The following is a 14,729-nucleotide window of genomic DNA, read 5'->3' on the forward strand; positions in this document are numbered from 1 at the left end:
TACGAAAATTAGGCAGTATTTTGTAGGGAAATGCATGGATGGTGAAAATCGTGAACTTGTCAATTGCTGCAAAATATCTCACATCAACAAACTGCCGCTTAACACTCGTTTAGGCTCGTTATCTTTCGAACCGGCTACTCGACTAATGGAAAGATTACGTTTAATACGTTAGGCAGTTTCGTAAGTCTATGAACGGAACAAGCTTCGCTTGTGTGTGTCGATGGCTTTACGTGGTTTATCCGAACGTTTCCCACTAGACTACCTACCGCCCAATCTTCTATGATTTGCCTAAATTCGAAAGTTGCTTCTTTCGAACTATGTAAATTCCTCTTGTCTGACATCATAAGGTGTTTACTTCCAACATATTTCGCAAAATCTGGTTTGAATTCTGCATTTCTCGTTACTACTCCATATTACCCTGAACCTCCGTACTCCGAGAGGGCGAACCGTAACCTTCGTTCTTATATTATTTAATTTCATCACGTCAACTACTCCCATTGGGGTACATCCTTACACTAATAATAGTAAACTTATAATTCTATGGTATGCGAGCCCCGCACGCAAACTTCCGTAACTTTATTATCTGTGAGTTTTCAAAACTCAAGCGAAAATTAGGTAGTATTCTGTATGGAAATGCATGAATGGCGAAATTCGTGAGCTTATCTTTTCTACAACATTCCACTTTGTCCAATCTCTGGTATAATATCGACTTGCTGCTTGCGCAGTTGTTCCTGAAAAGGTTAAGAAGGTGTGGAAGAAAGCTAGAGACCACATTAAAATACCTCATGAGAGAATAAAGAATAGGTAAAAGCATGTACGAAGGCCTACCAAACTGTCGGTTTGTGCCCAAGTTTTTGTCAAAACCTTCCCCGCAAGCAGCGGTGGTCTTGATTTGCAGCCAAACATGATACCAGTTACTAAGAACCCTGCGCTATTTAGGAGTTTTTAACCGAAATTACTGTTCTTGTGAGCAATTCGAACATCCTGAAGATTTTCGGGATGGAAATATCCCAATTGAAGCCTGGCAAACGGTCTTGTACCATGAGTGTGCTAGCTTGTGTCAAGATAGGCCAATGTTAAAAAAAGTGTAGAAAAACTCAGATATTCGTGACTCCTCTCCTGGCTGAGTAAGATATTTTATTGGTTTTAAATAGTAATGTAGGGACTTCTGTATGTAACTGTTAGGACAGAAACATCGGTTTTTTTATTAAATTATCTAGGGAATATTCGGGCCATTTAACGAATATGGGCAAGTGTACGTTCACCTCATGAATTTCACTATGTAAGGTCGAAGTAAACATGTCGTACGAATTACACAAAGGTATTCGAGTGTGTTACCCTCGCTATCCTATTCGCCTTCCTTTTACTAGGGCTAGAGTTTTCCCAATTTAAAGTAGTCTCTCACAGCGTAGCGAATGTCTACCCATATGCTTGTTCGCATGGAAGATTCGCTTCCAGTAACTAACTTCCTACCGACTATGGTTCTAATCGAATATACTGAACTTCAAAATTAAGCGACATATATACAAGACGGCAGCACTGGACTCGATAAATCAAGAATGGCCCTTGAATTATGTTTTCAGCGACTATAATTAAGAATTCATAATGGCGGCAGTTAATGTTTTGAATTACTTATAAAGTATATTTATACGGGCCATTAAAATCCTGAAAGTATAAGGAAAGCATTTCGGCTTATACAAAGCCGTGAATATCATGATTATTTCGTCTACCATTTCAATATCTCCTAACTGTATGTTGTATGTATGGTATTCAGCCCGAAGGCTGGTTTGATCCTCTGCAGCTCAGCCAACAGCTGTCATAAATAGCCTAGGCGCCACTGAAGAGGCGTACTAGGGAAATGGGCAGTGAGGTAGTTTCCCGTTGCTTTCCTCACCGAACCAGCCGGTGCTATTATATATCAGTCTGCCAAGCCCACTGAAATGCATGCACCAACCGACCCTATGAGCGATATTTTCACACCATTCATAACAGGGACTGGCTGCATAAGGAATGGTATTACTAGCAGCACTCAAACCTCAGTCACATTCATTTTGTCAAAGCCAAGGATTAGACTGAGACAAGTCAATGAAAGTAACAAATTTGATATAGCCCATACCAGAAGACATAGTGCACTGTAAACACTACGTCTCACCAGCAAAGGCATATCTCCAAACTATATACCTCAAATGACAACTGTGAACTCATTGAGTTAGTTTGCTACACCTTGTTTTGATTATTTTTCATTGCGCAGCTATTGATAATGTCGAGATGAGTACCATGGTCATTGTAATTATTTTCATGTTGCAATTTCATAGATTTAAAAGTCCGTCTTTGCTCTCCATTACAACTGAATCATCGGCTTCATCTAAAATGATTAATTTTCACCCTATGAATTTCACCCATATACGTTGTAGCTTTAAATTACGGTAATTAAGTAAATTATCAAAAATTCGGTTGATAAATTATACTCTTGGTGTACTCTCAACCACTGTTTTACTGTGAAGTTCGTCCACTGTCATCCTTCATTTCAATTGCCAGTAAAGGCACATTATATTCCATAAGAAGAATGGTTTATCCTACTATAGTCTCTCAGTATGCACGCAGCCTGTTTCCAATGTTTTCTATCATACACTTTCTCACAAGTATCGGTGATGGAAGAAGACTTAAGTCATTATTCCACAAATAGTATCCCGTGTAGTGTAAATCTGATACATGCTATCGCTCTGTAGACATAACCCATAGTAGAGTTTATGTATTCTATTCTCTACAAATCATTACGCCATCTCCTTCAATATACGGGTAAAGTCTAATACTATTCGCTTTCTTGCCACTATACATTTGTTACAGTTCTGTGATAGTGCACTTCTTGTGCTATTGTTTCCGTTTTTACAAGTGTGAACTGTTACGATCTCCGCTACCGCTACGTATACATCCTACCTTCGCATGCTGGTTTTCGCCGATCACGCCGCCACTGCTTCACTCACTCTTCTGCTATGCTCACCTGTCACCTGCCTACTCTGTTCATCACGTGATCCTGACGTCATCTTCTTCTCCACGCACCGCCTCCTCTATCTGTGTGTGTGCTTGCGCTAACCTCTATTGGACACGTGATTATGACGTTTCTGGAATATGCTGGTTTTCAACTTCTCTATTCTTCTCGATGTTTCTGTACGATTATATAATCTCTCTCCACCGCTCAAAATATTGAGTCTGGCTTCGATACGGAGTGGTGGAAGCAGCCATACTACTGCTATGCTCGATATTGTCATTTACCATCTGGACTATTATTTTCTTCAGGTTATCCGGTGAGCAAGTTTTATCATAATGTTATTTGGACATTAAATTCTTCATTGGGCCATCTGCCCCACTTGAACTTTACTTTGGCCAGCTCATTACGGCATCAAATATATATGCAAGACATTATTTCGACTAAAACCTTTCAAACACGAACTGTACTACGGAAATGGAATTTTGAAATCACAATATCTATTTCCTTGGACCATCGTTACCTTTTGGTATAATGTTTATTTAACACATTCTGCAGCGTAACTTCACCCGGCGAAGAGAATCCCTTTCCCCGTTCAATCCCTACTTCATTTTTATCCTTTTTCCTTCTTTTGACTTTTTCCTTCAGGTTGCTTCCTCTATATCGACTTATATTATTCTTCATTGTACACTTTATACTTATTCATACGGTTTTGATGTTTTATATTGTAAATGTGGCACATTTTCCTTGTCTTTCAAGGTTTCCTCTATATATTTCAGTCTAGCAAACTCTTGTCTGGGATTTACTAAACTTGTTGAGATATGTTTACTATTTTTATTATCTGTTAAATACATATCCTGTTTGCTTTGTTAAATTCGAGATTTTCTTGTTCCTGTCACTTTCTCTTGGTCCTATTCCTTCTCACTGCGCAAATTCCGCTGTAAATTATTATTATTATTATTATTATTATTATTATGATTATTATATCGTGCTGCTTCTTCTACCACATCTATATTTGAGCTATCAACTAATATTGTATACTACTTTATCTCTGCTTCGTATGTACCTACGACGATAGCTGAGGGTATCTGTATTATTCCTGAACACCCTCACTACCACTATATTGATAATCGGGCCCCTCAGAACAGTAAGATAACAGAGCAATCTCACCTCAGTATGATAGCAACTTCATCTCTTACCTCAGAACCAGTTCAAAATCTCGTTCCTAACCCACAACCAGCAAACAGATGTTAAGGACCTACATTTACTTAATATCTTTCCCTAGGAATTTGTCGCTTCTCAGATAGGACGGTAGCCTGGTTGTACTTCCTCATAAAGCAATAATCATCACCACCGCATTCATTGTTTATATCGGTGTAATTCCATCCAATTTTCCATTAATGAATTTCATCCAAATTTCCTTTGGTACATATGCTTTACATTCTGCCTTTTAAGTCGAAATATATTCCGCTCACTACGTATCAAACAATAGCTTAAATCTTGGAATAGTTACCTGCGTTTTCGCACACAACTTACAAAATTTCCAATTTAATATAATTGACAGTATCATCTAATAATGATCTAAAACTATTGTCATACAAAATTAGCTGTGTATGTCTTTATTCATGGGGGATGAAAGAGCAACAGCTTATCCCACACCAGCACGGAAGTCCTGTAAACTTCCCCAACTCCTGGTACCATTCATATCATAAGCACGCGCACATCCTTCTTTTCTGTTTCTAAATTTTACATTGAATTTACCTATTAGTAATAGCATTACTTTGCTATTGATTCTCACTACTGCATTTCTCATGGCCGTTGTACATCTGTACCATGACACATTTTCTTTTGTTTACTGGCAGTAATCTCAATGTATTGGGGGCCCGCACTTCTAATGGTTCTGACACCCTTTAACAGCCGGATGTGCTTCCTGACACCATTCCTATGTGGAGGGATGTATTCACTATTGCGTGTGTCTGTGGTGATTAGTAGTGCGGTGTGTTGTGTGTGAATGAAGACATGTGTATTAAGACAAACACAAACTCTCGCTCCGTGAACTAGAGAAATTAATCACACACAATTAAAATACCGGCCCACTAAGAAATCAAACTAAGGGACCTCTGAACTGAAGGCCAGTACGCAGACTATTCAGCAAAGGAGCCACACCTGTACAGTGACATATGTCTTGTGGTAATTGCCACGAAAACTACAATTACGAACTGCAGTCATTACACAGGGCTTGGAAGAAACTCTTGTTTGCTGTAGTTTATCCTTGCTGATATAGATCATTACCGAGGAGACAGGCACACACATTTTGAAGTATATTAAGAACATCGCAATTAATGTCCTACCTATTCTTGGGTCTTCTCATTACTTGGATAATGTCAAGTCTTAAGCTACAGAATCACGTTCTACATATTGACTCTGATACTTTTACTTTCTGATTTTGATTTAGATCACACTACATGTAATGACTGTTCGTTTGCCGAGTCGATTCTGAGAGATGTCTGAAATGAAGTTTAACTTCTATATTTCGATAGTTCTGAGGATTGATAGGAATATTGTACATGGAGTTTGGTGAATATCTAGAACCAACCTCTTGGTCTTGCTTATGCATAGGGCCAGCAAGCCTTTACCTCTTACAGCTGAGCCCAAAGATAGCTTAATTGTCTGAGATTTTGGCTACTATTCAATACTAATAGGTTTTCCTCAAACTCAGGAGCTCTTACTAGACGTTGCTCATTTTCCGTAAACTAGCATGTGACATAAAAAAACCGCACTATGAAGTACTGTCCCAGACGAAAAAGGAATCTCCATAGACTCTTCGAGCAATGCGCAAACTGTAGGATAATATCTTTCGTTCAACGAGTCAAAATAAACATTTTAGTAATTACGAGTATTACAACTCTAAGTGAGCTCAAAATACGTCCACTAAAAGTTCAAAATTAAATTATAAACACAGTAATTTATAATAATATAAATAATACGAACACTAGTTACTATTATTATTACCTTTCCTGTTTTCCAGTTACCTGGTGTTGAAAATAAATCCTATTAAGCCTTGTTTTACCAACCAACCAACCAACCTGACGTGAACTCTATGTGAAGGGATGCATTTATAATTGCGTGTTGCTGTGGTGTGACGCGTTGTAAATAAATGAAGATGTGTATTATGATAACTAATACGCAGTCCCTGAGTTAGGGGTATTATCCAAACGAGGATAAAATCACCAACACGGCTGGAAATCAAACCAAGGGCACTGCAGGACGAAGGCCACTATGCTCACTGTCAGCCAAGGAGCCGGATAATAATAATAATAATAATAATAATAATAATAATAATAATAATAATAATAATAATAATAATAATAATAATAATAATAATAATAATAAATAATGCTTATTCCAAATCTTAATGGTGGTGAAAGACACCAGAGTGTTAGATGTTTGTTTCATGTGTGTTATAATAAAAAATCTGCAGGAAGCCATAGATTACGAGTTGTCGTATAAAACGTCCTTAAATTCTACCAGTCTCTGACAGGATCGAGCAAACCGTCATGGGAACAAATAATAAACAAGTAACCGAATACACAGACAAGATCATCGAACAACACTAATTTAATTTGAGTAAGGAAGTGAGTTTGTAGTTCTAAGTGACTGATTGTTATCACGACCTTAACCATTGTACCTCCAGTCTTACATCAAATCTGTAAGACCAGGACGTACAATTTAATTTGTACAAAGTTGTATTCATTGACGGGGATACAAACTGGTGCTACCCGGTGAGATAAGACTAGGCTATTGCATCTCACATTCACAACGAAAGTACTCACGTTGTCGCTACCATTGAGTTAACAAACTCAGCTCTTCATCTATTCTCACTTTACTGAATGCTATTACGCTGAAAAGTATTTGCAAGACCCCATTCATCGTCAATAAATGCATACATAACCCTCCAATAACAATGAATACAAGACATCCATAGGTTCGTTTGATGTCTGCAATTCCCTTGACTTCTTCACATATCAGCAACTCTCGCCCTAAGCAAAACAGAATGGACAGCTGAACCCAAGGGAAAAGGTACATTTATTTACCGAGAGGGATGGAATAACCCTGAGGGAGCGACGAAGGACAGGAAGTATTAAGCGTCATGTTGCTTTCAAAGAGACGGAAGGGCACATGACAATCACTGTGTGGATCACAAGTTGAACGTTCCTGTCAGAACTCTCCATGCTTGTCTTGCCTCTTCATACTCACACATAGTGTCGCTACGGGAGCAGACGGTCACTTAGAAACACACAATGGAAAATATCCGTCAGTCATCTGTACATAATAGCAAGCTGTTAAGTTGACATGTCCGACTTGTATTTAAGGGAGAATTCATATTTAACTCAGAGAGGTATTCAGAATAACTCCTGGATAACAAGTATGAGAATATTTGTTTTCGGCAAGAATTATTTAACAATTAATTTAGTAATAATTTATTGCAGCCAATGGCCATACACACAATAATTCACAATGATTACATATGTAATTAAATTCCACAGAGTAAAAAGGTACAATGTCAGATAGTCATTGTCAGGTATTTACTAGTAGTCATAGTGGGGATCGACTTCCGTTCCGCTTGTGGGACCTCTTAGAAAACTATTAAACGCATGCATTTCGTGTTGCAATGAATGAATGAATGAATGAATGAATGAATGAATGAATGAATGAATGAATCAATCAATCAATCAATCAATCAATCAATCAATCAATCAATCAATCAATCAATCAATCAATCAATCAATCAATCAATCAATCAATCAATCAATCAATCATTACTTATCTGCATTTAGGACTTTCATCCAGGTGGCAAATTCCGTATCAATGGTTTAACTAGTATTTTATTCTAAGAACTTGGAAATTTATCGAACTTTTCCTTGATAAATGATTCCAATCCCAAATTCATATTCCTATAAATGAATATTTGCCCCATTTCTTCATTTTGAATTCTACTTTATCTTCATATTTTGTACTGTGTTGTGGAAACTACATTGTAGTTTGAAAATTTTACCCAAGTGCCTTGTGCAATAAAATATATTATTGAAGAAACATTTTCACATATTTCTCTTGAGGGTTAATTTTAACCTCTTTGGTACACGTGTATCATGGGGATATATTGAGTCTTTAAATCTTTACAAGAAGTGCTGAGTGACAAGTGTTTTTGGGTTGTGATACCTTATTGATATCACTATATTACAGTCGAATTTTATCTACTGTATCCTTCAGTATGTACTTATATTTTCGGAATAGTTCTTCTTCTTCTGTGGGGTTGCGGGTACGAACTCTCTCACACGTATGGATTTTTCCCTCTTTTATGACCGGATGCTCTTACTGATGCCAACCGACTATGGAGGGATGTGATCACTATTGCGTGATTCTTGGATGACTGGTAGTGTAATGAGTTGTCTGAATATGAGAAGGAAAGTGTTAGGACAACCACAAACATCCAGTCAGGAGTATTAATCAGACGCGATTGAAATCCCCGAACCGACCGGGAATCGAAGCCGGGACCCTCTGAACCGAAGGACTCAACGCTGACCATTCAGCCAATTAGTCAGACAATTTCGAAATAGTTCATTTTCTGAAAATTACAAGTATTCAAAACATGTAGTGTATCAAAGATTCAATAAATATCCATCATTCACATTAAGGAAGAAGTGCTCCATGATCCTCTTCAGGACTGTACATATTAAGACGAGAAATATTTCTGATAAAAGTATAATTTTGATGTCAGGAGAAAAAATAAAACAAATATTCATGCGTTTGATAGAATACGTATACCATTTAGGCTACATGAGATCTCTCAGTTTGTCTATTCAAACGATGAACTAGCCGGGAAAGAATAAGTTCGAGACTGTTACTGTCACTGTGAACCCATGGAGACTAAATTTCTACACTCTGTTATTCGTGGTTTTATAGTACGTATGGTTCGAGGTGTGGGTTACCGTAGTCACGTCACAGTTCGTGAACCATGGGCAACGGCTGAGTGGCCCGGAGAATCTTTCTGAGAGTCGGTATACCAGTTACCATGGAATGGGAGTGGGCATCTCGGACATATCCTGAGTCAGAACCCTCCTTGTGCTCAGGTGGCTAGGACTAAAAAAATCCACCGTGGTCCTTAACCCGTTAGAGGAGAGATTCTCATTGGGACTATGTGTAAGTAGGGCAGCGTTCTGCTTCACAGCATTTTTACCGAGCACGCTCAGAACGTTTTAAGCAAGGCTTGAACATATGGGAGTAATGGAGTCCCACTTCCATTTGACAGACGAGGGTCTCCTTGGAAACAAGAAAGCGAACGAAAAGGAAATGAATGGGGAGCTACCAATATTAACGGTACTTGTGGAAGAAAGAAAGTAGAACTGGCTGAGTCAGCAAAGAGGATGCATCAGGATGTGCTAGGAGTTGATATTCAGGTAAAGGAAGATAACAAGGAAAAGATAGAAGATAATGAAGTATTTTGACGGGAGGGGCAAAGTTTAGCGTAGGTTTGTTAAAAATAAATACTATTCCACGCAACATAGATTCCACTAAGCACGGAAATGGGCTAATGATGTGGGTTGATTTGACTATTGCACAAATTAGGATGAGAATTGTCTCTGTGTATTCAGGAAGTGAGGGTGCACATCAGGATGAAGTTGAGGGGCTTTATGAATCCATGACTGACATCGTAGTGGGAGTCAATAGTAAGAATAGGATAGTGCTGATGGGCGATTTCAGTGCGATAGTTGGACAAATAACTGAAGGATCCGAAAAGATAATGGATACATATGGGGAAGCTATGGAAGTTAATAAGAATGGAAAGCGTTAACTGGATATCTACGATAGTAAGGTTTGAGCAGTTACAAGTATATTTTTCAAGCAGAAGTCTATTCACCGCTACACGTGGAAGGGTAGGGCCACCAGATCCATAATAGCTTCTATCATAACCGACTTTGAACGCAGAAAATTTGTTAGGAATGTGGAATATTCTGGAGATTTTTTATGATACACACCACTATCTGATCTGTAGTGAACTAGCTACATCTAGTCCTAGGATAGAGAAAGTGAAATCTGTCTGCAGATGAAGAAGTCTAGAAAGTTTCAAGGACGAGGAAATTAGACAGAAGTACATGGATATGATTAGTGAAAATTTGTAAACATTGGACAGCAAACAGCTTCAAGATGTACGAGTAGAAAGGGAATGGGTTGCATACATGGATGCTGTAGTAGGACCAGCAAGGGAATGCCTAGGGGCAACTGTGTGTAAAATTAGAAAACGAACGTCTTGGTGGAATGATAAAGTGAGAATAGCTTGTAAGCGTAAATAGAAGGCGTATCAGAAATGGTTCGAAACAAGGACTGTCTAATACAGGGTATTGTACGTAGATGGAAGAAGCGGAACGAAACAGATGGTTGTTAAATAAAAAAGGAAGCCGTTGGAAGATTTTAATAAACACTTTCAAAAGAAGATGAAGTGTCAGGGAAATATTTCTGTGCAGTAATATAGAATCTTATAAAGGGAGGGAAAATGTAAATGGAAATGATCAGTGTTTTGCGTAAACTAGGTGAAATGATAATAGATCCCAGGGAATCTCTGGACAGGTGAAAGGCACATTTTGAAAATCTTCTGTACGTAAAAGGTAGTCTTTCCATTAATATCACGAACAAAAAAGATCACGCGAAAGAGATCGGTCTACTTTTTGAAATTACGCTTGGGGAAGTGGAGAGGATGGTAAATAAAATCCATTGTCATAAAGCAGCAGGAAGAGGTGAAATGAGGCGTGGAATTGTGAAATGTAGTGTGAATATAGGGGTCAAAAGGCTTCACAGAATAGTAATATTAGAATGGAATATTAGGAAGGTACCTTCTTATTGGACGAAGGCAGTAATTGCACCTATCTTTAAACACGGGAACAAGAAGGATTGCAACAACTCTCTATGTATTTCATTGATCAGTATACCAGGCAAGTACTTCACTGGCATTTCGGAAGGGAGGGTGCGATGAGTTTTTGAGGCTAAATTGGATTAAAACCAGTGTGGTTTCAGACTGCAGAGGGACCGTCAGGATCAGATTTTAGATCAGATATTACCATACTGGGGGACTATCTGATGAAGTGTACATTATTCCAAGTAGTCAAAGGTGTTTATGTTGACAATGGTCTGCAGTGAGCATTGTTGGTAGAATGAGTTCTTGGTTCACTTACAGGGGTCAGATAAGGCTGTAATCTCTCACATTTGTTGTTTCTTCAAGTTGCTTTATGTCGCACCGGCACAAGAAGGCCTTATAGCGACGATGGGATAGGAAAGGCCTAGGAATGGGAAGGACGTGGCCGTGGCCCTAATTAAGATACATCCCCAGACTTTTCCTGGAGTTAAAATGGGAAACAGCCGAAAACCATCTTCAGGGCTGCCAGCAGTAGTGTTCTAACCCACTGTCTCGCGGATGCAAGCCAACTGCTGCGCACCACTAACCACACGGCCAACTCACCCGGTCACTTGTTTTGTTCATAGTTTACATGTATCATCTATGAAGGTATAAAGTGGCAAGGAGGGATTTAGTTAGGTGGAAAATATTGTACTCAGTTTCGGCTATGCGGGCTTGGTCTTAATGGCCAATAGTGCTTTCAGCAACTACATCCTAAATCTACTTTAATCTATTTGTCATATTCATATCTCGGTATACTTCTGCCATTTCTACCTCCTCCACTACCCTCAAAAACCAATTGAACAATTCCAATCATTCTATCCCTTCTTCTTGTCAAACTTCGCCAAATCTTTTCCTCCCACCAATTCGATTCGGTATCACTTTGGTACTAGACCCTAGGGTCTTGAAGGTGGGGGACCATTCTCCCTATTGCTTATAAATAACAGTAATTACCAAATTGCAAGCTCACTCTCCCTGGCTGTGAAATGGTACCTAATTCTACCAAAGACTTGTATTTACTTTGCGTAGGCTACTAAGCCCTGGGGATTTGGGAGCTACTGCGCAGTTGTTAATGAAGCTCCGAGAGCTGACTCTGTAATATCTTTGTTAATTATCGTTATCATCTATGTATTCCTTATTCTTATCTACTTTCTACTGTTATTTGATACTGTATTTTTTTATAAGATCAGAAACGACATGAAAAATGATTTTTAGAAAATAGATTCAGGTACATTTAAATTTCCTCTTGTGGCCACATTTGGACCAGGTCCTAGGCCCTGCCGGTTCTTTCCCTCTCCTTGTTGTGTAATTATTATTATTATTATTATTATTATTATTATTATTATTATTATTATTATTATTATTATTATATTCTTTTCAGTTCGATAAGGTATTCGAACAGGAGAAATATCAACTCGTTGTACTAAACTCCTTAGTTTTCATGAAATGTGAGGAGTAATGTTCATTTCGATTATCATTACATCTCGTTTCACTGTTTCTTGTAAGCGATAGAATAATTTAGAAAGTTAGCTGGAGCTAGATTCCAGAGTAAGGAATTTTCAGTCTTCCCTTATAGAGCATACGTACCTGGCGATGAAGTCCCTCAACTGCACCTGCCGTCCCCTGGCGAACCTGCGTTGACAGCCCAGCATGCATTGGAAAGATGGCTTTCATAAACACACTCTAGTAATACGCGAGATATTCTTCAGAATTGCCAATTTCAGTAATCATGGCTCACATTAATCTTCCTTATTGCAGTAGGTAGTTTGGCAGGAAGTCCTACCTTTCATTTTAAATCCGCCCATTCTCGAACACTTGTTTGTGTTGATCTGCACCTCTTTATTTAAGGTCTGTCATGAATTACAGTTGAATACCATCATATTTACTAGACACTTGATGATGATGATGCTTGTTGTTTAATGGAGCCTAACATCTAAGGTCATCGGCCCTATTAAAGACGAATACACCGATAATGAACATTTGCCGTATAATGACCAAAGTCAACCTTCTTCAACACCATAACTGCGAGGGGAAATTCAACAATATGTGTGATGCAAAAATTAATTTGTGAGAAACCAGAAATAAATTGAGTTGTGAGTTCTGAAGTCACTGTAATTCCTGGTGCAGAGTAATGCAGAGAAGAGCCAGTTTAATATGGTAAATTACGGACTTCTTCCATGATATTCAGCCGCAATTGGCTTACAGGTTTGTCGAAGTTTTCACTACTCTGTAGCGGTTAGTATCCTGGAGGTTATCCATCATTTGTTAGATGACACAGTTCACGACAGTCTTCATCAGTACATTAATTCAATAATAAATCGTGGCATTTTTGTATGTTCTTATTATGCATATCAATTGTGGGGCAACATTTGGTGACTGAAGTATGGTAATACCATCATCAGGGTCAGAGCTAATAGTCTGCATCCCATTCAGGGAAAATATATTCTAACTTGGTCTCTCAAAGGTTAGTAACGTTATTTTCACCACTAATATGAAACATAAAGAGAGAAAAGGACTTCTACCATGTCTTTGGGTTTCATATTCAGTACACGATTCTACTAATAAGATTGTGAATAGTTTAATAGTTCTTCACTCCCAGGCACAATGATGTCGGGCGCATAAACATTATTGTACTGCATACTGTTTCTGTGATCGACTTGGGTTTGTATTCTAACCCAGCAGGTTATTATTATTATTATTATTATTATTATTATTATTATTATTATTATTATTATTATTATTATTATGACCATTTTAACAATTATATTTCTTATTATTAATCTGTTTACCCTTCAGGGTTGGTTATTTCCCCGGGACTCAGCGAGGGATCCCACCTCTACCGCCTCAAGGGAGTGTCCTGGAGCGTGAAACATTGGGTCGGAGGGTAAAACTGGGGAGAATGACCAGTACCTCGCCCAGGGGGCCTCACCTGCTATGCTAAACAGGGGCCTTGTGAGGGGATGGGAAGTTTGGAAGGGATAGACAAGGAAGAGGGAAGGAAGCGGCCGTGGCCTTAAGTTAGGTACCATCCCAGAATTTGCCTGGAGAAGTGGGAAACCACGAAAAACAACTTCCAGGATGGCTGAGGTGGGAATCGAAATCACCTCTACCCATTTGACCTCCCGAGTCTGAGTGAACCCCGTGCCAGCCCGCGTACCAATTTTCAAATTTCGTGGCAGAAGCGGGAATCGAACCCGCACCTCCGGGGGTGGCAGCTAATAACAGTAACCACTACACCATATAGGCGGACGCAATTATATTTCCACTGGTAGATACACAAGTGGCAATGTCTGCTTACACTAGTAAATCAACGAAATTAAATGAAAATATAAAATTCTTAAAATCAAAGTATTGAATAATAATAAAATGTCATAATAAATGACGTGAAAACAAGAAATAGGATGATAAGGAAAGAAAAAAGAGAAGTATAATAAAATATGAAAATGACATAAGTGATAACTGAAAATTATCTTCTAATAAAGTAACATAATATTTTTAAAAATCTGCTTTAAGCCTCATCGACACAGATAGGTTTTATGCCAGCGATGGGATGTGAAAAGGTCGCGAGTGGGAGGAAGTGACCGTGGCCTTTATTAAGGTACAGCCCCAGCATTTGCCTAGTGTGAAAATGGGAAGCCGTGGAAAACCATCTTCTAGGCTGCCGACAATGAGTTTCGAAACATCTATCTCCGGAATTAAAGCTGATAGATACGTAACCCAAGCTGCGCAGCTTCTTATTCCGTAATAATCATAACAAATCGCAGAGTGTTTCATGTACAATTTATAAGAAAAAAT

The sequence above is a fragment of the Anabrus simplex genome, chromosome 2, assembly GCF_040414725.1.
Source record: "Anabrus simplex isolate iqAnaSimp1 chromosome 2, ASM4041472v1, whole genome shotgun sequence".
Classification (NCBI taxonomy): Eukaryota; Metazoa; Arthropoda; class Insecta; order Orthoptera; family Tettigoniidae; genus Anabrus; species Anabrus simplex.